Source organism: Ambystoma mexicanum, chromosome 11 (genome assembly GCF_040938575.1).
Source record: "Ambystoma mexicanum isolate Mex_15411 chromosome 11, UKY_AmexF1_1, whole genome shotgun sequence".
NCBI classification, from domain to species: domain Eukaryota; kingdom Metazoa; phylum Chordata; class Amphibia; order Caudata; family Ambystomatidae; genus Ambystoma; species Ambystoma mexicanum.
The window spans coordinates 1,293,845,515-1,293,870,279 of NC_090934.1; the positions used below are offsets into that span (position 1 = coordinate 1,293,845,515).

The 24,765-nt window shown below is 46.9% G+C and overlaps 1 protein-coding gene across 2 annotated transcripts in view; it reads left to right on the forward strand.

Moving 5' to 3' along the window:
* COPS2 (COP9 signalosome subunit 2) overlaps window positions 1-24,765 on the forward strand; it is a 764,758-nt gene that overhangs the window by 183,748 nt on the left and 556,245 nt on the right. The gene's annotated exons all lie outside the window — the stretch shown is intronic.

Genomic DNA, 24,765 nt, shown 5'->3' on the forward strand with positions numbered 1-24,765 from the left:
AAATTCCCATCCCAATCTGCACGCCAGATTTTAGGTTTGGCTGCGTCCGGGTTCTCATGAAGCAAATCAATATTGATGTCATTTTTTTTAGGATTTCCTCACATCGGTTTGTCCACATATAAGCCATTTTGGAGTTAGTAGGTAAGACGTCATGAAAGATATCAAATTGTGGAATCTGCGCACAAATGTTGGTCTTTCGGTACAGGTTCAATAGGCTCCAACATATTCTAGCATGCAGTGATATCAACGCAAGCTCATACCTTATACACAATGTCTTCACCCCCCTAGGGAGGTTTAGTACTTTAGTCCAAAAACAATTTTCTAAGGAGGCCCAGGTCTCAGGAGCAGCCAAGGGCATTTTCTGCCCCGTATATCGCAACCGGAATGACCTTCTGTTGATAGGACAAGACCGGTCGTAATGAAAATTTACCAAATCTCTTATTAATGATCAGTTCCTGGCTTGCTAGTTGTTTACATTTCCGTTTAGTTTCCACAAGCCAGGGCCCATTGTTTATGGCAGAGCTTATTGTCATCCCCAGATACTGAACACTCTTAGAGATCTGAAGCGTTTCTTGACCTAGGGACCATTTTATGTTTTTTCTGTTGGACACTCCGCCGCCATGCAGGTTCTGCAGGACCAATATTTTGCATTTCTTGGTGTTGATCGCTAGGTTATTGGATGTGACGTATCGTTGCACGGCATTTAGTTTTCTTTGCAACCCGATAGGCGTCACATCCATGACGATCAGGTCATCAGCGTAAAGCAACCAGCTTCGATGTGTTTTGGTGACTTTTGGCGGAAAAGACTTAACCTTGTTGATTGAATCGCCTATATCCGAGATAAAGAGGCTAAAAATTGCTACGGACAACCCGGTTTTACTCCTTTAAAGGTGTCGATGGAGGCGGATAGAGAACCAGATTGGTCCAGACGAACTCGAATAGATGTCTTTGTATGGAGTTCTCGAATGGCTGCAATTAAATCTGACGGGCACCCCCAACTCTTCAATTTGGCCCACAAGAGCGCTCTGTCAATGGTGTCAAATGCGTACGAGAAATCTATAAATGCTAAATACACCTTTTGTGTTTGATTTGATAGCCTCCATTTTAATTATATTTAGAAATAATAAATTTAGCGAACAGCCCACGTGTTTTACAAAGCCTGCTTGGCATTTATCCACATGGGTTGATGTTATTGACCAGGCTACTAGTTTCCGCTGTAACATTGTGGCGTATATTTTACCTAACACATCCAACAATGCGACAGGCCGGTAGTTTTTTGGATTAAGTCTGTCACCCTTTTTAAAGATAGGTACGATAACCGCACACTTCCAAGATTTTGGAGTCTGATGGGTTTGGACTATCCTTTTAAAGAGTGTCTCACAAAATTCTGCCCATATCTCTGGAAACTGTTTAATAGTAAAGTTTGTGAGCCCGTCAGGGCCAGGTGCTTGCAAGTTTTTTGCTTTTTTGTGATTATGTCCACTATATCATCTTTTGGAAAAACTAGAGCTCAGGGTTTGGACTTTTCCTTTGCTGGCATTTCCAAGGTCTCAGTTGAATGATATAAGGCTCCAAAGTGGGTTATCCAATCAACTTCTGACACCATACATGCTTGGATCGCGTTTTGAGGTGCATGCAAGTTGTTAATGAGACACCAGAAAGCCTTTGTATTTTTATTTTGCAAGATCCTCAGCATTAGTTCAGCATCGTTTTGCAGCATGACATGTTTGTGTGATTTTACCCAGTTTTTGTACCTTTGCTTTGCAGCCTTAGTTGTTTGCAGACGGGCATGTTCCTCTTGCGTCTTAGGGTATCTTAACTCACTACGTAACAAACGCTTGTGTTTCAAAAGCTCCAAATCGAAGCTGTGAGCACGTACGTAGGACTTGTTTTTGAAGCCCGCCTTTTTGGGTTTAAATTGCATCAATAGTTGGTCATATTCGAAGGATCAACTGACGTGGCGGTACTCGCTTGTTAGATGTTCAAGCTCGAGCATGTCCAATCTCAGGCGGACTCTATTCGATTGAACCTGGATTTTATGCTGCCACGTGAATGTTGGAGCTTTTGGGTTCGTGGAGAATTCTGCTACCAACATATCGTGGTCGCTGTCGTTTTTCTTTATGATCTACATTGAACTTATTCGCGGATGTAAAGGTTCCGAAACAAAGATATAGTCGATTTGTTGAGACCAAGCTTGCCCGATGCCAGATATGGGCTGGTGGCATGTCGTGGAGGGTATTCCCATTTAACATCTGAAAATTACGGGCAGCCATTTCTTCTGTCCAGGATTGTACCAATGGGTTTCTCTCTGCGTCCGACGGTTTAAACAGGTCAATGTTCAAGTCACCACAAATAAATATATTTGGCCATACAGAGTCCTCCATCAAACAATCCAATATGTCCATTACTTTGTCTATAAAGAATTGTTTTCCAGCACTTTTGTGGTTCCAATACATGTTCACCAACGTTATTGAATAGACACGTTCCAGAGTGGCCAAGAAATTCCATGGAGGTTATCTGAATAAAAGGGGAGTAATTAGTTGAATTTACCATCCTCCAGCCTGAAGATCTTCTAACCATGGTGAGTAAACCTGCCATTGGGCGACCTTTTAAATATTTAATTGCAGGATTTAATGCAACCTCAAAATCGATAGACCGGGGGTTTTGTTAACCATGTTTCTTGTAAACAGCAATCTATAGATGGTCAAGCCAGTTAGAATTAAATAAATGCAAGAAACCACGTGTATTCCAAGACGCAAGACTACACACCTCCTGCACTGGGGCATTTTGGCCTTATTGTTGTGCTTTAATACTCAGCGCCTCAGACAACCAGAGCCACTCATGAGTTTCTATAATGGGTTTCTCGAGATGGTCTCTCCAGCCCTCAGGACTTTCTTGAGGGGAGCTTTTAAGGCATTTTATTTATTTATATAGCGCCAAGACAGGCAAGCCCAGAGGGACCGGAGCGCTCACAACACCACATATACATTCAATTAGCCCTAAGGATGATAACATATTCCCAGGAGAGGATTGTCCAGGATAGAGGATCAGTTATGCAAATAAGTAGGTTTTCAGAGCACTTTCTGGGAGTTACTGAGGATTTTCTTGACGATTGGAGTATTATCCTGGAGTCTTTTTGAGGCATGCTTGTGCATATCTAAGGACTCTTAAGACAAAAAATGGGTTTTTGTTGAAAGAGTTCAATAGATACATTCCCTCATTTATTATTGGCACAACAGTTCTTAAAAACATGTTTTTTCCAAGTATTAGTAGATGAAGTCTCTCACATTCAGTATATGGAAAGAAAATGGCTAATCACAAGATCAAGGTCGGAAACTTTAATCAGACCTCCGGCATTACTCAAATTATTATTATTTACTCCTACGTCCCGTCCCCTTTCCTCCATACTTATGGGACATCTCTCCGTCCTGTGGGACGGGACCGGAGCACTTTGTAAAAAGCATCCACATTTTTTTTAAAAACTTGTCCCTCCTCTTTCCTGCGCGGGGCCCGGCACACGGCCGTAACCCCGCTGTTAGGAAAGATTTCGTAATTGTAGGTAATTTTCCTTCCATGTGGCAACCCCTAAACTTTTTGCTGTTGTTTTTCACCTTGTTCTTGACTTTGCCAGAGAAGTGCAGCCTTCTGCCGCACTCCTCTGGGCTTTCGCTCCTTTCTTACGGGGAAACTGACATGCCCTTAAGACAGTCAGTACCGGGGAACGCTGTTTCCCGTAGTTTCTTTTATCATGTTGCGGCTTTAGTGCAACATGACACAAGAGGGCACTGTAAGCTAAGTTACAGCTCTCTTGGGTCTCTAGCCTTCTACAGGCCCTAGATACTCGTTTAGGATGGTATTTGATCGGTGCAAGTAATTCAGGGACGGGAATGGGTGCAGCAATCGTTTCTTTGTATTTTGAGCTCCTTTTGGCGTTCTAAGCGCGTTTTCTGCGCTTAACCCAAAATGGTGGCCTGGCTCCCAAAATGGCCAGACTACGAGGCTCCTTTGTCCTGTCCGCTGACCGTCTTGCTCCCTTCACCTTCCCCAGGTCGAGCCGACCCGGGGCCTTCCTTATTTGGGCATGTACTTTCCCGCGAAACACGGATGCTTTCGTGGGCTTCTACATGTCTTTTGTGTGCCTCCAGGGTGTGGGCTGGGATGTCTGGTCCCAATACACATCCTGGGTGCCACAGAGTCTAGGGTGGTGTGAATGCCTGGGACCACCGTGGTCCGTGATTGGTCCACGAATGGTGTGAGTGTTGATGAGCGGATCTCCCATTGGGTCCCCTCCGTTTTGGCGCGAAGGGAACCGTGGATAAGAGGGGGCTGGAAACACCACTACCATGTCGATCTCCTGAGTTCTCACGAACGAAGGAATACAGGAGCCAAGTATCCTGCAACCAAGAGGCTGGACCGAGGAATCGCTGGTGACCCGCTGAAGGAGGACTCCTCTGCACTGCTGTCGCCTTGTGAAACCCTTTTCACCTTTGATCGAACCAGAAGGCCTGTACTGGTACTTCGACCCTTTGGAATAGCGGGAACAGCTATTCTCGGCATCTTCACCATCTCCTGCCAGTAAGCCTTCGGAAGCGTCTCTGGGCCATCCAGTTGACTGACCAGTTTACACGGGAGTCTTGCTCTGTAACCGCCGCCAGGTTGTGTAGTACTTCGAGTCCTTGTCACTCTCACACGCTTCGTACACCTGGCGTTCCCAGGTCGGAAGTGAGTAGTGTACATTTGGCTCAGATACACACAGCCGCTCCGTTGCCCTGCTGTGGTGACAAAACTGTGCGGGTTTCTTCGATTGGGACGTCTTTTTACTCAACACGACGGCGAGGCGTTCCCTGCTCTTCTGAACCTGCCAGCTGCTGAAACTGACGCGGAGAAGCCTGGGTCTGCTTGCATCGGGGACCGGTGAGTAGTTTAGCTAGGATCTGGTCGCCCTCCTGCAGGAGCCATTGCTTTTCCCCGCTGTGTAAAACAGCACCCTTTTGCCGTACTCGCGCTCTGCTTCTGCCCACTGTGGAGGCTGCGCTTGAGTCGCGGAACTTGTTCTCCTTCATTTGTGCACTGAACTGAACTGCCTGAGTTCCTTAGAAGAGACTCTCCTTTTGCCTGTTGGCACCAGCGTGTGCAGGTACTTTTGAGCACAAGGCTCCACTCTTCGCAGGGCTCGAACTTCCATCTAGTTAGGTGCCTCTGAAGGCGAACTGAGTCTAAAGCATTGTATCGCACTGCCTGTTTTCCTTCCCTTGCAGGTGGACTACACATTTCGTGCATATAACGCTTGCGACTGTCGTATTTGTATATATATTGTGTTGATATGGTATGTGTTGGCTTAATATTGTTATATTGTGATTTTCTCGCTACGGTCATTGTTTTAAAGGCCTTAAAATAAATGTGTATATATTTTTGATATAACAACTGTTTGGAGTAGTTTGTAAGTGATCTTGCTTTGTGTGCTCATTGCGGGCTTTCAGTCACCCTCACCCCTTTTGAGACCTAGTCTTGACCGCCGCGATCGCTACCTTGATTGGTCTGGCTCGTCCAGAGGTTACCCTGTTCCAAGTAATTAGGTTGGCCTTCTGAACTTCTGCGCCACCAGGACAGAGTTCAGAAATCCGTCTTAACACCCGCCCACCTTAGCTCCGCCCCGGACATCGCCCATCAGTCCTTTTCTCTGCACGATCGGGGCCGGATGCACTTGCATCCTCGAAGATTTTCTTCCCTTTTTTCCTCTCTCTGGCTCTCGCTAGCATTCGTTTACTAGTCTGCCTTTTAAACTAGATTTTCCAGACTGTTCATCGTGTCACCCACGCTTCGTGAGGACGGATCCCCATTCTCTTTGTTTAGAGTGTTTGGGTCCGGAACACCGTTGGGACTCCTGTTTTTACTGTGACTCCCTTTCGGTCCGGGCACTTCAACGTCGGTTGGAGCGTGGGAGGAGGTGTTCGGACGGACTCCTCCTTCGCATTTTTAGGCGTTCATCGCCCGGCCGGGGGATACCTTTCCGAGTTCCTCTCGAACCGGGAGGGGCGTTGATCGCTCTGTTACCGGGGTTCGCCCTGAGGTGCCTGTCGGGCCTAATAATTCTATCAGAGTTTTCTCAGAGGGTCTCCGTAAGGGGCCTGTGTCCACCGGAGAATGCTCCGAGACCCCTCCTGTGGGGGCTGTTTGTAGACCCAGTTCTACTGAGTCGTGGGGTACCAGAGCTTGCTCTGAGGCCACTCTTTCGCCTTCCCTCAAAAATAAAACCGGGTTGCGCCCCGAGGTCTTGGCTGGGCTTGAGGTTACCGAACGGATGTTCGAGGCCCGTGCCGATAAGGCTTCTACCGGGCTTAGGTCCGAGGTCCCTCGTACAGAGGCTAAGGATACCCACAGTTCTGAGGGGCCGGGCAAGGCCCTGTCGGTGACAGCGCACCATTCCCGCTCTTGTGGTGACACCAGATCTGTTGAGGGGGCAAAGAAGAAAGTTTCTTCTTTTACTGGCAGTGCCGAGGCCCTTCCTTCGAAGGCTCAGTTGGCGGTTGGTATGTCGCAGAAACATTCCAGGTCTCATAGTACCGGCTCTGCTGAGGTTCCTTACGTTAAGGCTAAAATTAAGACCCCTGACCCATCGATGGGGACCCCTGCCTCACTTCCTCACGTGCCGCAGTTCCCCTCAGATGAGGACAAAATGGCGGCCGTTCCCGCCACGACCACGGCGGCCATTTTAGGTACTACCCCTACAACTACGCCATCGGCCCCTGGTGTAGGGTTCGGTCCTTCGGGTGAACCTAAGGTCCCTTGTGCGCATCCTTACCAGCCGGTTTGATTGGAATGCCTGGATGCCTCTTCCCCACAATGTTTCGTTGCCCGCGGGGGCGGCTCCCTGGATTTATGTGGATTCGTCGGTGGAGGGGCCGGTGTGGCACCCTTCTCCGTTACGTCCCTAGATTTATCCACCTCATGAGAGGCCGCCTCAGGTTCCGAAACAATCTCCTGAGGACGCTTTTTTTCGGTAAATTTCAAGCGCTTATGCGCACCGACCCCATGAGGTTATAATTCAAAGGGCTTTTCAAGGAGATATGTCCACCCGCGCCTCCGGCTCCACCCGTTCCACCGGCGCCTCCCTTGCCCGTGGTGCCTCCCCCTGCGCTTCCGCCTGTGCCACCATTGTCCCCAGTGGACAAGGCAGTGCCTGACACGGCTCAGCAGGATCCTGACCTGTCAGATGACCCTCAAGGCGATCAGGACAACGAGGACTTTCCCCGCTCTATCAGAGCTTTCCATGACCGGGTGCTGGACATGAGTTTCTTAGATGTTCCGGTGCCCGAGGTACCTGCTCTGCAGGAGGGCGTGCTTTCTGGGGCGTTGACCTTGTCTTCTTTGGAGCGTACCGGCCTGTTCTTGCAGAAAGACGTTTTGGCCGAGGTCCGTAGAGTTTGGGAAAAGCCACACTCAGGACTTTTTGTCAATAAAAAGATTGACTTGAGGTGCAGGCTGCATTCGTTGGAAGAAGTGGCCTTGTCGTCTTGTCCGCCTCCCTCCTCCACAGTGGTGGCTGCGGCTACGTTGCAATCCAGGCCTGCAGCATCCTCCTCAGCGACAGCTACTCAGGTCTTGGGAAAGGAGGACAGGCTAGTGGACTCCCTAGGGAGGAAAATCTTTGCCAATTCGGCCTTACAGCTCAGGCAGGCCAATGCAGAATTGTCGAAGTTTGAGGAGCACATTCCGGTCGAGAAGTTGGAGGATTTCAGAGGAGGCCTTTCCGATGCCAGGGTCTTGGCCCAGGATCTCCTGGAGGCTGCGGCTCATCACCTAGACACCTCGGCTCGAGGTCTGATGCTTGGGATTGATAACTCGCGGCAAGCGTGGCTGCATGCCACAAAGTTCTCGAAGGAGGTGCAAGACAAGGTTCTGGACCTTCCATTTGATGGTAAGGAGCTTTTTCACTCTTCTACTGATGTAGAGCTCACCAAAACCAAAGAAAGCACTCAGACGGCTAAATCTTTGTCTGTTCTGGTTAAAGCTCCCTTCAAGGCTCAAAGGCCGTTGTCGCAAGGTCGACCTTCCTCTGGTTTTAGGGGCTTCCTCGAACGCAAATCTTGCAGAGTGGATACTCCTGCGGGGAATAACCGCCGTAGACAACAGCGTAGCGCTATTTCTCCGGCTCCTCAGCCTCATCAGGTTCAGGTGGCACCGCCACCGATAAACCTGCCAAATGAGGATTTTCCGCGCTCGCACAAGACCCCGGTGGGAGGACGCATTGCGTCTCACTGGGAGGCGTGGCAGGCCATCACAGAAGACAGATGGGTCTCGTCAGTCGCTCGAGCGGGCTTCCGCTTACCTTTACCCCCTACCCCACCCATCAACTCTCCTTTTCAGCTGTCGGGCTCACCTTCCCTCAAGGCCGAAATTCAGAAACTTCTGCACCTCAGAGCTGTGGAACCCGTTCCCCTTGGGGAGTAAAGGGAGGGCTTCTACTCCCGGCTGTTTACGGTGCCCAAACCCAACCAGGCTGGCCTGCGCACCATCCTAGACCTTTCCCAGTTCATTCTTTTCCTACCCCAAGAGAAATTCAAGATGATCACGCTCGGCCAGATTCGCTCATCTTTTGCAGACGGGCGATTGGCTCAGCGTGGTGGATCTTCAGGATGCGTTCATGCATTTGGAATCCACACAGGAGATGCCTCCGTTTCTCTTTATGGAGAGGAGCACTTCCAGTTTCGGGTGCTTCCTTTTGGCCTCAGTTCGGCACCGCGTGTCTTCACGAAGATGATGTTGGTGATTGCACCCTATGTTCGTCTCCAGGGTATCCATGTGTATCCCTATTTGGGCGACTGGCTCCTACGCAGCACTTGTCCGTTGGCAGCAGCGGGCAACCTCCAGTCTCTCCTTCAGCTCCTGTTCCATCTTGGGCTGTCGGTGAACTGGCGGAAATCCTCCATGACGGTCTCACGGGACCTGACTTTCCTGGGTTTTCGTTGGAAAACGATAGACTGCCGAGTGTATCTGACCGGGGAACAGAATGGTGGATCTGTTGGCCACGTGTCAGATGTTTGCGCAGTTGGAGAGCATGTCGGCCTGGTGGTTCCAGAGGCTTCTGGGCCTCATGGCCTCGTGTGTACTGGCTCTTCCTCTTGCTCGTCTCAAAATGAGATGGACCCAGATGGCTCTTCGGAGTTCCTGACGTCCGGCTGTGGACCCGGATTCCAAGCGGATAATGATTCCGGATTCCATGACAGTGGACCTGGACTGGTGGTCATCTCTCAGCAACCTGTCAGTGGGCGCGAGGTTCCAGGACCCAACCTCCATGGTGACAATCACGACAGACTCCTCCCTTTTGGGGTGGGGTGCGACGTTAGATCTTCTTGAGGTCTCGACCTCTGGTCACCTCAGGACAAGCTCCTGCACATAAATCATTTGGAGCTTCTGGCGATTTTTCTGGCGCTCAAGGCGTTCAGACCTCTCATTGTCAACAAGGTGGTCCGCATAAGAACGGACAATGCGGTACAATGCGGTGTCAATTTACTACATAAACAAGCAAGGGGGAACGAAGTCTCCCCCTCTCGTGGATCTGACCATCCAGATTTGGGAGTGGGCCGTGCTTCATGGGGTCTGGCTGCTTGCAGTGCACATCCCGGGCCGGCTGAATGTCACTGCGGATGCCGTCAGCCGGCGGACAGTGGTCAGCTACGAGTGGGAGTTGAAGGCGGAGATCCTCTTATGGATTTTTCTCGCGTTGGGGCACACCGGAGGTGGACCTCTTCGCCACGGCGGTAAACAAGAAGCTTCCTCAGTACGCCTCCAGAGGGGGGCTTGGAGCCTCCTCTCTGTGGGACGCATTCGAGATTCCATGGCACAACATGAGAGCTTACGCCTTCCCGCCTCTTCCCCTAGTTCATCGAGCAATTTGGAAGTTGAAGAGCTCTGTCAACTGTTCTCTTCTACTGATAGCTCCGTGGTGGCCGGCCAGGTTTTGGTTCTCAGAACTTCAACACCTGTCGGTGTGTCCGCCGATCAGGTTACCAGTAACTCCCGATCTTCTTCACCAAGGGGGAACAGCAGATGTGGCACCCCTCCCCACAATCGCTCAACTTGGCGGCATGGTGCCTGAGTTCACGTCTCTAGAGCATTTGAGTTTGTCTGCGGATAACATGCGCATTATCCAGGCAGCCAGGAAACCCTCGACAAGATCCCAATACAAGAGTAAATGGCTCAGGTTCTGTCATTGGTGTTTGGAGAAAGAATTGGACCAGAGGGTGGCGATGATTGACACTGTGCTGTCCTTCGTCTCCTCCCTAGCAGAGTCAGGGCTTCATGTTCTGTCTTGCAGGACATATCTCTCAGCGATTTCCGCTTACCTCTCTACAGACCAGTGTTCTTATTCTTTAACTAACCCGATGGTGAAGAGACATTTTGCTGGCTTGACACACATCTACCCTCCGGTTCGTAGTCTGCACCCGCCTTGGGACCTAAATGTAGTCCTGACGGCGCTGTGCCGTAAACCCTTTGACCCAATGGCTGCGGTAGACCTTAAGTACGTGTCCTGGAAAGTGTCCTTTCTGGTAGCGTTACGTCAGCGAGGAGAGTGAGTGAGCTTTAGGCATTGTCAGTGGAGCATCTTTTCTTGGTCTTTCACAAGGACAAGGTAGTCCTTCGGACGAACCCAGCTATCCTACCAAAGGTAGTGACCGAATTCCATCTGAATCAGTCGATTTCCCTTCCGGTCTTTTTTCCAAACTCTGCCTCGGAGGCGGAAAGGGTTCTACACTGCCTGGATGTCCGAATGCCTCTTAAGTTCTACCTGGTCAGGACTTCCAAGCTTCGGAGCTCTTCCCAACTGTTTGTGACCTTCGGTAAACCTCAGGGCAGGCCGGCGTCTAAGGCATCCTTTTCCAGATGGATTGCCTCCTGTATCACGGAATCTTTCACCGTCCAAAAGCTGAAACCTCCTAAAGGTATCCATGCACACCAGGTGCGAGGCAAGGCAGCCGCGGTTGCTTTTCAGAAGTATGTTCCCTGGGAGTCCATCGCTAAAGCGGCTACTTGGGCCTCCCCATCTGCTTTCTGTAAGCATTACTGCCTCGATATGAGCTCTAGAGCTGACGCTCAGTTCGGCCAGGCTGTGCTGAAGAACCCGTTTTAGTAAGGGGTATTTCCATCCACCCATAGTTCCTGTAAGGAGTGCTTGGGAATCTCACATAAGTATGGAGGAAAGGGGACGGGACATAGGAGTATTACCAGGTTACTCACCGTAGTGACCACCTTACTCCTAGTCCCCTTTCCTCCATACGCCCCCCTGCCGTCCCCTCTAATAAGGTTCCTCTGTTGTTGCTAATGGGTCTTGACCCTGCGATAGAAAAGGACTGATGGGCGATGCGCGGGGCGGAGCCAAGGTGGGTGGGGTTACGGCTGCGTGCCGGGGCCCCTGCAGGAAGGAGAGGAGGGACACATTTTTGAAAAAAATTGGATGCTTTTTACAAAGTGCTCTGGTCCCGTCCCACAGGACGGAGAGATGTCCCATAAGTATGGAGGAAAGGGGACTATGGACTAGGAGTAAGGTGGTCACTACGGTGAGTAACCTGGTAAATTATTATTATTAAAACAAAACAAGTTTTTAAAACTCCAATCCTTTCCTCAGTAACATTGATAGAACCATTTATACTTCTTGATGAACTGCAAATCACTGGTAGCTCTTGGGCAAATGTTTTACCTCAACCTCTCTTCCCCTTACAAGAATAGTTTATTCAGTAGCATGAGTGTTGTTGCTGACGTCCCTGTAGGTGCCCACTTCTGGATGCAAACTCCTCTATGCCCTTTTGAGCATACTTTCTTCTTTCCAATGCAAAAACTATGTGTTCATGAAATGGTCGTGGCACTGCTGAAATTGCTAAAATAAATGTACCATCCTTTTAAAAAAATGTAGTGCCCTTCTCCTCTACCACTCTTAGGACAAACATTTTGGAATCAGTTGCGGCAAAGCAAATTCAGCAGCAATCTCAATTGTGCCAATTACTCAATCTTAATTGAGCAAGATATCAGTCTGGCATGGCTAGCAAGACTGGGAACATGATTGATCAATGATACAAGGTGGATCAAGAATGTTGGTCATTTGAATCTGTTTATCTTTTAATATAGTCAACCATTTCATCTTGTTCGGTCAATACTTGAGATTTGCCATCCCCAGTAACTCATTTGAGCAAATCAGTTTGTTTCTCCTTGAGGGTTCTCAGGCTGTTGCTCTAGGCCCTAATATTTACTCCCGCTACTACAAAGTACTCTGTGCAACCTTTGGATAGGCTGTTGAATTTATTTGAAATGTTTTATGCAGAAAATGGCAACACACAGCAGCCCTGTCACTTCATCCAACTTTGTCAGCTGTGATCGAGTGCATGCATGGAAAAAAACAGACTCTAGTTTCATGCTAGAATCCATTGGAATATCTGTTTGGCTTAATGGTAATTCTAGTGGCCAGGACTTGAAAAGAAAAATACCATATTATAAAGTGTGTGTTGTGCGTACAACCTGCAGCAAATCTGTTATCACTGCCTATAGATGAGTGTCTCTGTGGACTTTGTTGTAGGTTTCCTTGTCCGAGGGTTACCCAGTTGCTTTGGTGGGGACCATCTTGCCAGGATGGGTTACTTTAGTTGGTGTTATCAAATATACTTTGGCACCGGAGTTGACGGTGGTCTTCCTGATGGACATTGTTATGCTGCACTTTTTGATTTTAGTAGACCAAGGTTATTAATTTGTTTCATGATTTTTGAATTCCTTATTAAACGTGTCTACGGTGCCGGCTCACCAATTTAGCATTTTTGTACAGCCAGACGGAGAAGCTTAAAGAGCCAGTAGGGGGAAGGTTTTGGGGGTAGTTGAAAGGGAAAAGTTGTGGTTCGACAGACTTGTTGGTTGCATCTTTGAATATTATTGTGTGGTTTAAGGTTTTACAGGGTGGTAGCGCGTTGGAGAAAGGGGCTCTTGAATAAACGGAGGGAGGGCGATAGATACTTCTTCAGGGTGTACGTATTTGAAGGATATAGGATGCAGGGATGGGTATTGGCAGCATTTTGGGATGGGGAGGGTGACTATCTGGTATTCAGCAATTAAGAGTATGGAGGGACAACAAACTGTCACTTTCCCAAGACAAGATGTAGTCTAGGTGGGGTACTTGTGTACACCTACTATAACGAGGCTGAAATGGGAGAGGCAGTGATGAAGTGGATCTCCTGGAATGTAAATGGGCTGAGATGAGATCAAGAGGGGGGCAGTGTTTCAGATTCTATGACACCACGGCCTGGTTGGAATTAAGGATAGCTCGGTGACAACGCGTTTGTCTTGGAAGCAAGGCAACGCAGCGCAACACAGGTTTGAATCCCAATCCAGGGTTTCGGAACACCTCATTAGTATTAAGCGCATTATAAAAGAACAAATATAATTAATGATGTATTTGTGCGCCAGGAGACCCATCTTCGGGGCACCAGTTGTCAGTTGCTGGGAAGGAACATGTGCTCAAAAGTGTTTCATGGGTTTTTACCAATTGCATGCAAATTTTCTACAATTTACTAATATCATACCTATCAAATATAACAATATTTGTGTCCAATTTACAAAGTGTCACCTTAAAACTCTGCCATTTCCCACCTTCTAGAATAATTTTTAACACTTCTATACACTTTTTGCAACTATTTCAACTAGTTTTGCATCCGTAGACATCTTCGAACATCTGACTTCATTGCCGACCTTCCGGACAGTGCCACATGACCATACGCTGGCACGCGGCATGATGACGTGTCCGAGAACCCGTCCGCACTTCACGATGAGGTCTCTGCTTGGCGGACAGTTAGGAACTGCATTTTCTACTGATCTAGGAACTTCCAACTTCAAAATTTCCCTTGCACACCACCTACACCTTTTCATACTCCTTATCCTTTACCAATCTAGTACACAGTATATACTTGGAAGAATTTTATGAAAACTGCTATTTATCTTAAAAATGTCATCAGTTATTGCCATTCCACCTCCCCAAGAGCCACCACCACCAGCTGGGGGACCTTCCCAACAAAAAAGCGCAGTACTTTCAAAGACAATGAAGAAAACCAAGAAGATGAGTGGGAGGAAGTGCCTACTTCTAGCACCAAGATCGAATCATAGGTGAGACAGTTCTTTGCTACTGTTGGTAGTGTACCAATGGCTAAAGCTACCAAAGTGAAATGCACTGAGTGTACTCAGTCGCAGACTACCTGGACAGTACTCCTACAGGACCACATCCATGCGCCGCCACACCAAATCCAATGACCGCAATGCTCTCAGAAAGGTTGTTCCTTTCTTAGAAAGTAGTAAGCTGTCTTCCTCCACCTCATCTTCCTCAACAGATACTGTAACCACACAGCCTGATGTCTGGGGCATTGGTGGGTTATAAATAAATAAATAAATTGGTGCTACGGACCATTCTCGTCCATTTGCAGCCCCTGAAATGGGAGATAAAGGCCATTAGCACCCCTGGTTCCCAAAGCGGGAACCCAGGGTGCTAAAACATAGATTTGCCTTCCTGTAAGAAGGAAGGAAAATCCTTTACGAAGACAGCCAACATGGAAAGAGGAGGCGGGGCTCCATACAGGGCCCCTCTTCCCTTGCCATGGCAGCCTGCAAAACAATATGAATATATTACACAAGCACTTTTTTTCCCTTTCAACCCTATCTTACCTTCGAATAACTTTACGACATAGCCGGTCTCAGGTAGCCACTTTAACACCATTTTTCGTCCCTAGCGGTCATGGCCAGTAGCCAGATTGTCCACGTCATTACCTTACGCTATGACCCAGACCATCTGGCTACTGCCCACGGCACAGGCTATACCTCAGTCACCAAAGGTATATGACTATTTTTTGTACCTACATTATTACCCTTGTCAAAAAATAAAACGCGGGCACATTTGCAAAACCATCCTTAATGTCCTTGCCAATTCTCCTCATGAGTTTGCTCGAAATCCACCCATGTTTTTTTTTTTTTGTGTGTCAAAATGTATGTACATACAATAGTCATATAACCTGGCTCCCACTTGACAAAATCCATTCAGTCTTTACACAAACATTGAAGGTTGGGGTCTATAATCTTTCTCAAAACTATTGTCCACATTCGTCAAATAGCAACAAAGTTATAAGCCATCTAAAAATGTTAAGACCCCCCCCCCCCTCTATAAGTTCGTCCTCTCTTGAGAAAATCCCATCAAACTTTAGAAAACCATTTGTATCTAGGTCCAAAATCGTTTTTTGCCAAATGTTGTGCAGATTCGACAAATGACACCACATTTATATGTCTTTACAATATTTTGGGATCCCCCCTATAATTTTGTCCCCTCTTGACAGAATCCCACAAAACTTTGCAAAACCATTCAGGATTAGTTCTAGAATGACATTGCAAAATTACATGCAGTTTCATTGAGTGGCGCAAAAGTTTTAAGCCATCCAAAAACTGCTTTTCGCCACCCTGTAATGCACAAATAGGTACAGATGTCCTAGGACATCTGAGGTGTCTGCGAACACCACCAGACTGCACCAGGACATCTGGAGTGTTCGCAGACTTTCGGGTGGTGAAACAACCTATTTTTTGCCTTCTTATGGCCATATCCAATCCTCACCACCCCCACATCCCCAGACATTGTTTGTTGAGTTTGACTAGTGAAATGCTGCTTTTTTAAAAACGTTTTCACTGCGCTGTCCGCGAACCCCAAAAATGTCAGCGGGCGCTTCATGAAAACCGCTGCATTTCATGTTTTCTCACCAGCCAATTAGCGGCCGCGTTCCGATGTCCACTGACCATGCAAAAGTCTGCAAATTTTCTGCCCAATCGGGGGCCAGTCCGCAGACCGAACCGGGAAGTGAGTCCACAGAGCGGACATAGATATCAGTAATTTTTTTGCCTCACGTTTTGGTCATTTTAAAAAAAAAACTACTGGACGGATTTACCCCAAATTAACAAAAGCACGCTTTCGGGACCAAGCTGTCGCTCTTGCCGCAAATTTGGTGAAAATCCGTCCAGTGGTTTGGGCTGTAGGCGTGAGCAAAGTTTTTTTTCCCATTATGTCTATGGGAAAAAAGAAATGTTGGGTCCTCCCTATAACTTTGCTCCTTGGACCAAACCTCACCAAACTTTGCGGAAAAATTCAGAGTGGGCCATATACTTTTTTGCAAAGTTTGGTGGGGATTCATCCAGGGTAGAGATGGAGATCTATCTCTCTATCTCTCTGTGACACATGTGGACCACAGCAAAAAAACCTATGGAGGTTCCTTTGAGAAAGGCAGCTTCGCCCTTTGAGATCCAATATATGGATCATATAGGCCCACTACCAGCAGTAAACAAGTACATTCTAGTACTAGTGGATTCTTGCACTAGGTTCACCTGGATGTTTCATCAAAAGAAGGCAGACTGCAAATCAGTCAAACAGGCACTTAAGGGTGTAGTAGGCATGACGACGACTCAAATGTTCCATGCTGATAATGGTCTGGCTTTCTCGGGGCGGGCCCTGAAGAAAGCATTCGAAGCATGGGGAATGGAGCTGCATTTCTTCGATCCATTTTTGCCAAAAGCATAGGGGGGGTCGTTGAGAGGGCGAACCAGTCCGTAAAAATGCGCATGACTAAATGCATTCTGTCACTTGAAGGTAACTAGATGGACCATGTGCGATTAGTGATCAGGAGTTTAAATAATTTACCACGCCAGTCTCTATGCAGCGGTAAGACTCCATTTGAACTCTTGTTTGGGAGAAAGATGTTTATGCCTGATCTGAACACTCTCCCCATCCCCCTCTCTAGGCAAGAGCAACTGCTGGCGACAACGCTGCTGAGGGAATCCCTCCAGGTGGAAGCTGCTGAGGCAGGCCTTAGACCACTCTCAAAACAGGCGATTGGGTCTTGTAGAAGATGCATGATAAGACTCTGTTTGGCCCATCCTACAGACCAGCAGTGCAAGTAATCAGATTGAAAGGTTCCAGAACTGCTGTCATGCCTGCAATACCACCCAAGAGAGGCACCAGACATGTTTCTGTCGATCACCTGAAATCCGCTCCAGATAGTAACCGCAATGTTTCCATGCAATCATCCTCTTCCAGTTGAGGAGCCCGCAGAAGAAGAGAGAGAGATCCGACAAATTATGATTGGCGTTAAAGATGAGGAAGAATATGCCACTCTTGACTACAACTTCACAACTCGGGGAAGTACTGAAAGTCTGTCAATTTGGAAACAGAAAGCCTTTTTTGTTGCTAACGTAATGAAAAAATTCTTAAGACAGAGGTGGTTGGGATTGCGGCGAAGGGCCAAAAATACAGGTCACCATAGTACACTTTTGTAAGAGATAACCGACAGAAAGACACAGCAGACTATGTAATTAAGGCAGAGGCAAAATTGGTGAAAATTAAATTAGCAAAAATAGCCATGGAAAGGGCCGTAATCACTAACATTGTCCCAGGACAGCTCAAAGTTGCCACCGTTCAGCAAAGGGGGTTCCGTGCAGGGGGGCGTGCCACAAGGGGGGGTGCATCCACAGCCATGGGGGGGGGTGATCAGCAGCAGAAATATTGTCAGCAAGGAGGGTATTAGCCACAGACTGGATATTACCAACAGGGTAGAGGATACTCCGAGGTAGGGGATTTGGATATAGTGGAACAGGACCCAGATTCGGAGGGCCATGTTTTATGTGGGTAGAGGGGACACTATGCAAAAATGTGCCCACACGAATAGCAGCAGCAGTATGGCCAAGAGGGGGCTGGGGGGAGAGAAGAGGGCACAGGCATATCCTCAACCCATGTAGTCACAAATGCAACCAATCCAGCCACAGGGGCAACCCACACAACCGGACATTCCAAGCACAAATGCCACCACAGCAGGTGCAGGCACCCTTCACACAGACAATGCAACCTGTAGTTACCCTAACACCACAGGTAAACACACAGCAGACGACAGTACCACAGAACACCTTACAAGCCCAAGCACAAATATACACTCAGGGGGACAGCATATCGCTAGCCCAGAATACAGAACCACATTATACAAGACTAACTGTTCTTTGGGGTAACCCATTTCCATTTTTAGGACAAGGTGTGAATGCCCAATAGGTCAGCCCTCGGAGGACACGTTTGTGCCCAGTCCTTTCACTAACTGAAGACCCCGAAGGGGAACCCGAGGTAGCAATAAAGATTGGATAAAAAGATTTTTAGTTGACACAGTGACTTAATTGCCTGTGATCAAACGTGATTTCTGCCCTCCCCCCTCCACCTCACTTGAGGCTGTGAGGAGTGGACATGGAATCAGAAGTCCTATTTTATGATGGGTACCGCGGGAGTTCACCTAGTGCCTGGAACAACAGTCCTGAGTGTTCACACCCATTAACATACATTTGTGTGAAGGTTTTTTGGACTCGGACACCATTCTGAATCATTACTCAGAAATATGAAACTGACACAGAGGATAGCAGGTTAATATATTTTTAATATCACGGCTATAGCCTACAAGCTCTAATTTACATAGCGCAAGCTATAACAAAGGCAACTATAACATAGCACATTACCATACATATGAAAAGAGATGTTGTCTACGCTAGGAGCATGGTGTACATTGATGGCGAAAAGAACAAGTAATCATTTTTGTTCAGCAGCTTTGAGTGATATGGGATTTATAGTATCCTGATCTATGCTATTGTATGTTATGCTGTAACTTACCGGTGTGTAACATACCAAACGCCTGTAGTCTCAAGATGCCCATAGCAAGACTTCACATTTAAACTCACACTTTAGGTCATGCTATGCTGCATACGTGTTGACCAAGGCTTCCTGTCAGTTGGGCCTGCCTCTTCCACTGCTCTGGGACCTGCGTTGCTCAATCTCCCCAGCCCCCCACGACTAGAGTTCTGCTGGTTGCTGGGTGCCCACTTTGCTCATTTAGCTTGCCTTTTATATGTAAAAAGGGAGCAGACTTGAACGTCATATGGGAGCTTAAAACCTAGTGCTTAAGAGCGTTCCTTGCTTTGCCTGCATATACTACATCCCTATGTGCACACTTAACAGACAGGTGCTGTCTGTGACTACTGGTTGTCTCCCTTAGAGTGACTGGGCTTCTGCTCGGGGAACAAGCAAAGCGTGTCTTTTGCTCCTCCACAACTTTACTCCAGTATTGTACCTGAGCTTCTGAAGAGGTAAAGAGCGACACTTTCTTTCACACTTTTTAACTGTGTGTGTGTGTGTGTCAAAGCATCTCTTGAATTTAGCTGTTTCAGACAGGAAGGTGCCACATGTGGTTGGGTTTCTTCTGCTGGAAAGAGAAAGCTTGCCATTTCCTGTTCCTTGCCTCTCACTACAGGCCAGCAGCAGATTATGCGTGTGTTCTTCGCTGGCCACACGTTTGTTTGTATGAAACAGAACCTATATTATCTGCAGCATGTGTCTATGCTTGCCCCTTGAAAGCAGCTCCTGCATTATGTGTAAGCGTGTGCTTTCTGCGCAACAAACATGTGTAGTCCCTTACTGTTGTGTTGCTAAGTCACCTGTTCCGAGTCAAATTGTCTTCTCAGACTCATTATCCTTGACACCCCGCTCAAGGCAAATTAACACAGATCAAAGGATTTGTAGCTCTGTGAAGTCATGAATACACCTACTGGGAGCTATATTTACATAAAGATTGCCTATATTGGTGGCAAAAAACAAAAGATGTACACATTCATATTTTAATAAATATCTGCTGCATGCCAACATTTACATGAGTTGCTTGATAAATTGCTGAGCGCCTAGAGCATGTCATGTGTGCTATATACAATAAAACAAATCAATGGCTGCATCATATATGACATGGTTAGCACTACTTGCCAACACCAGCATGAATAAATGCATGTATTTAACATTGCAACTGGACCTAGCTAAGGATGCATGAATGAATGTATGTATTCAATGTGAGGTATTTAGGTTAAACTGAAAATCATTACCAGCAATATCTTCAAAATATGACCGAATCCTCTGAGAATACATTAGCATTTACCAACCAGCATAGCTCGGGTCCGGGCTTCTTGACCCGATGTGCTGTGAACTGTGTGATTTTGAGCATATTTTCACATGCATAAACAGTCAATAGTTTGAATCGGTGTCCTTGAAAATAAACCAATATGTGAGTGCCTTTGTCACGCACAGAGATCAGCACATGGAGGTCATCCAATGTGTATGTTTGCTTGGCACTCAAAATTGTATCTTGACGTAGAATGTGATATATTTTCAATTCTTGGATCCCTGATGCCCGCCTGGGAAAATTTGGTCGAATTTCAGGCTTTCTAAACTCTGTATTGGCAACAAGTCTTTTTTTTTTTAAAGGTGTGCCAAGAAGCACAGAGGGGACGAAAACAGGATTTGCATGTCATTTCTTACTGGCCTGGGCATCGTTTCCTTGTGCCACGTACTCCTGGAACCAGAGAAATCCATCACTTGTCTCCCTTGTTATCCCAGGTCTCTGGGGGTCAGGGTTTGTGAGTAAGCATTGATCATCTTGTGGCTTGCTTGCGTCCGCCTTTGCGACAGGTGGTCCAGCTGCTTCTTTGGTTGTGGCGTTGGGGGTACTCAGCGCATTTGGCAATAGTCTGAGTTGCTTTTGTCGTTTTCTGAGCAGTTTATCTTGCTGTGGCATGTTCCCATGACAAGGCGTGGTTTCGGGGGGGACTTTCAATGAACTCACAGTAGAATACTTGTGGGAAGTACCTTTTGGATTACGCAATTGTCTCTATGCACATAATGTTCTGGCTAGTCTGGCGCGCTATAGCGCAAGTCTTGGCAGTGCGACTTTGACTCCAACGTTCTTGGCAAGAAGGGAGTCTTCGACACAAACTCTGCATGTAGCAATGGCTTACACTGTAGACCTCTTCCTGATCAATGACAAAATTAAATGTTTTTGAATCCACCAATGCAAATCAGTGTTATAAGCCCTGACAATGTAATTTGAATCTGAGACTACTAGTGTGGGCTTCTGAGTCTTCTTGGCACAATGCAAGCAGGAATCCATGCAATTCAGCAGTCTGGGCTGACATGTCTCCCAGATGCTTTGTTGCAATATCAATATGTATAAATGCCTCTTCGTGTGTAAAATGTCCTACCTAGCTTTATAATGATACATCTGGAGCCTGTTGAGATGCTGACCATTGAATCGATCTAGTATGTAATGCCTTTCCATTGGGCATGCTAGCTTTTGTGGCAGCCTCAAGTTGAGCCAAAGATGTATTTAGGTGTATAGTTCTATTTGCCGCCAACAGCCTTTCTGTCTTTTGGAGACCTGGTTTCTTGTACTCAGAGCAGTGGCGTTGTGCTTTGGCAAACTGCCACTTGCTCATATATTAAAGTACCAAACTACTACGGGTACGCCGTCTGAAGCGTCCCAGTGTGATCTGAACAGGCACCATAGACTATACGGGTAAGCCCATTTATGGTGCACTTGTTTCCTTTCTCCACAAGACCATTTTTTTTCCCAATAATGTTGGCACTTAAATACTGAACACCTTTCAGAATAACGTGTCCGGTGTTGCAACACCGATGCCACGTTTCATGTTGGTTCTTATTAGTACTCTCATTAGGTTTGCACAGTCGTGTTGCATGTTTCTCAGTCGGTTTTGGGTGCTTTTAACAATAGTGTTTCTTATTCACAAGGGGTTAGCGCAAGTAATATTGGTATTAATCACGAGTATATCTAGTTGGTGGCTTGTTCACTTGTCTTTAGTTTAGCAACTTGCAACCAGTCATTTTTAGACTCTGGCTTGAGACATGGAACCATGGCGCTTGCCTTAAACATAGGGCTGTGTTTGTTTCTTTCTTTTTGCATAGTCTCTTCGACATTTGATCCGCATTCATCACTATTTGCCATATCGCTTTACTCAGGCTTAACAGCCAGGAATGTATCAAACTCAAATTGGTAAGAGTGGCAATTAGTAAAACACACAATTAGTGTAACGACATGCAATGTCTCATGTGACATCCAATGTGGGGAGTTACTCTATCTTTTTGGGAGGGCATATGTGACTACATATACCCATATCTATCAATGGGCTCAGACACTGCATGTTCTAAGTATTGGTGTACCAGTTTTATATTGTATGTACGGGCATTTCTTAGTTGATCCTTCCTATACTAATGTGTTTATTTTTATTGTTTATGAATGTGAGGATTTCATTTTGATGAGCTTATTTGTTCTTTTCACTGTTTTCTCTCCTTTTCTTTAGTTTTCTTCTGCACTGTATTGCATTGGTAATGTGGCAATTGCTATCTTCTTTGTTGAATTGTATTTTTCTCGCTGACCGTCTACCTCAACGTTCCGTTGCAATTCATTGATTGCTGAACACAATGTTATGGTTTGTTTTGACATTACATTAATTTAATTGCATCAATAAGGATTTTGTTTTGTGTCTTGAGAAAGACCCACATGGTTGGAACGTGTCTGCACTTGGCACTCAAGTTCTATGGCATTGTCAACATTAAATTAGGCACTGGCACTTATGTTTGATTGCATTGTTATAATTTAATTATGTTTCTCCTTATTTGATGTGTGTCGGCGCATGTATGATGACTCGCCCAATTGTTATTTTCAAGCCTCTGCCCTCATCTGTAAGAGTGAATCCTAAGAAGGTAACCTCATGATGAGTTATTCTTAATTTCTTGAAGTTAATCAGGTACCCTTTCGCAGCCAATGTGTGATTGACTATGTCTACTTGCTGTAAGTGTTCATAGAGGGTCTCATGGGTGATGTAAATGTCATCTACATATTGCCAACAGTTAGGAATGTCTGCCAGCAAACTCTGTATTCTACTTGAGAATGTGCTGGGTGAATTCTTATACCCTGGCATTATTCTAGTGAATTGGTATATCCGTCCCCTGAATGTAGTGTTTTTGCTCTTTGACATCATTGTCTGTTGGTCTAAAATGCGGCTGCCCCCTAGGTTTACCCCAAGATTGTGTATCCATGTGAGTGCCTTGCCACTGCAGGGCATTTTCATCTCCTTTAGTGCTCCCATTCTTTGATTCTCTGGGCATTTTTCTTCCTCTATTGGTGAAAGCTGTTGTCTGCGTTTCTCTCCCACCCTTTTTACCTTGAAATTATCCCCTTTTGAGTCTCTCCCTTCCTGGTGTCTCCTTGTCTGGAATACTATCCTTGTTAGTCTTCTTCTGTGCCTCGGCAGGTCTCCTGCCTAGGTGATCTCTGCCTGGTGATTGATCAGTGGATGTCACTGTGTCCCCAAATTGTTTCCTTTTTTTTTTTGCTCATTTAACTGGGACAATTTTCTATGAACTTCTAACCTTGCAGGCTCTCCTTTCAATAAGGGTAGAAATATGCTCCCAACCATTTGATAATTATTGGATGCTATGGATAAGCCCTAGTTCATGGGGGCAGCGGCGCCCTGTGTTCCCATAATGTCTACCAATATTGATGCTAAAGATGTGATGGACGAGTGCCAATCACCTGTAAATAAAGCAAGCTATGCATTGAGATCCAGCAGTCACAGCTTGCTAAAGGTGGCAACCAGAGGGAATGAACATGACTAGTGTTATGCCTATGCTGCGGTGTAACCTGTAACTAGGGGGCTTGCAGCTGTGCTAGCTTTTCTGAATACCACTTTCGTATGCCCGCTGAAGGGCATGATCCTAATATGATTCTCAATATCTGTAGCTGCACTCCTCCTGTGTCTATCTGTCCTTGTGGCTGCTGGGCAGGTGCTATCCCATGCTGCACAGCATTTTGCAGTGCAACGTTATGTACGGTGTGAAAGTGTGCAGCCATTAGTTGATAGTCTGTTTGTAAGAAGGGGCCTCTGCGGCTTGGATGAAACCGGACAAAAAATTCTAGTGACAGGTTGCGTATGGCTTACGGGCCATGTCTAGCATTTGCTTGTGGATAAACTAGATTGCCTCCAAACCAGTTGACATGATTTGTATGTGTTAATGTCAATTCAGGAAACTGGTATGGACGATATTGGATGGTATTTAAGTGTGCCCTTATCATTAGTGTTCCATACATGTTATTTACCTTGTTGGCTGGGGTTTTCAAGTAAGCGAAGAGCGATTCAGCGGGCAGCCCTCCCAGTTGCCCGATCGCCACTGTAAAGCTTGTTTTGAGGGGATTGTCCTCCGACGTATTCTACATCTTTGACATTGATTACCACTGTGCTGCTTCTGAAAACTTTTTTGACGTAGGCGTCCTGCGTCAATGACATCGATACGCTCCCTCGAGGACCTCCTCCGACGGTCGACACACGACACCCGTAGCCTCAGTTCTGTTTTTTCTGTGAACATGTTGGCTTCGAAATCTCGGCGCGCCTCGGTTCTCTCTTGGTGAATCGGTTCTTCTATCGAAATTGTATTGTGAATATGTCTTCGTCTTGTGCTACCCCGAAGTCCGGCTTCAAGTAGGGTTGGGACTGCGGTTCCAAGATGTCTCTTACGGACCCGCATGACGTCTGCCTCTGGTGCCTCGGTGAGAGCCACGCACCGATGACTGCGATGAATGCCAGTCTTTGACGTCGAAGGCCTTGCGGGAGCGGAAGAAGTTGTTGTCGGCAGGTAGGGTTTCCAAACCCCGTAAATTGAAGTCCGCTGGACTTTCGATTGACGATTCGAGGGGCGACTCTCCGCGTCGGTGTAAGTCCACAGGCGTCTCGTTCTAGGAGTGGGTCCCGCCATTCCTCTGCCTCTTCGAGGCATGCATGAAAGCGCTGTCACTGGTCACCTTCCCCATCCTCGTCGGAGGACTCTGCCAGACGGCGGGTGGC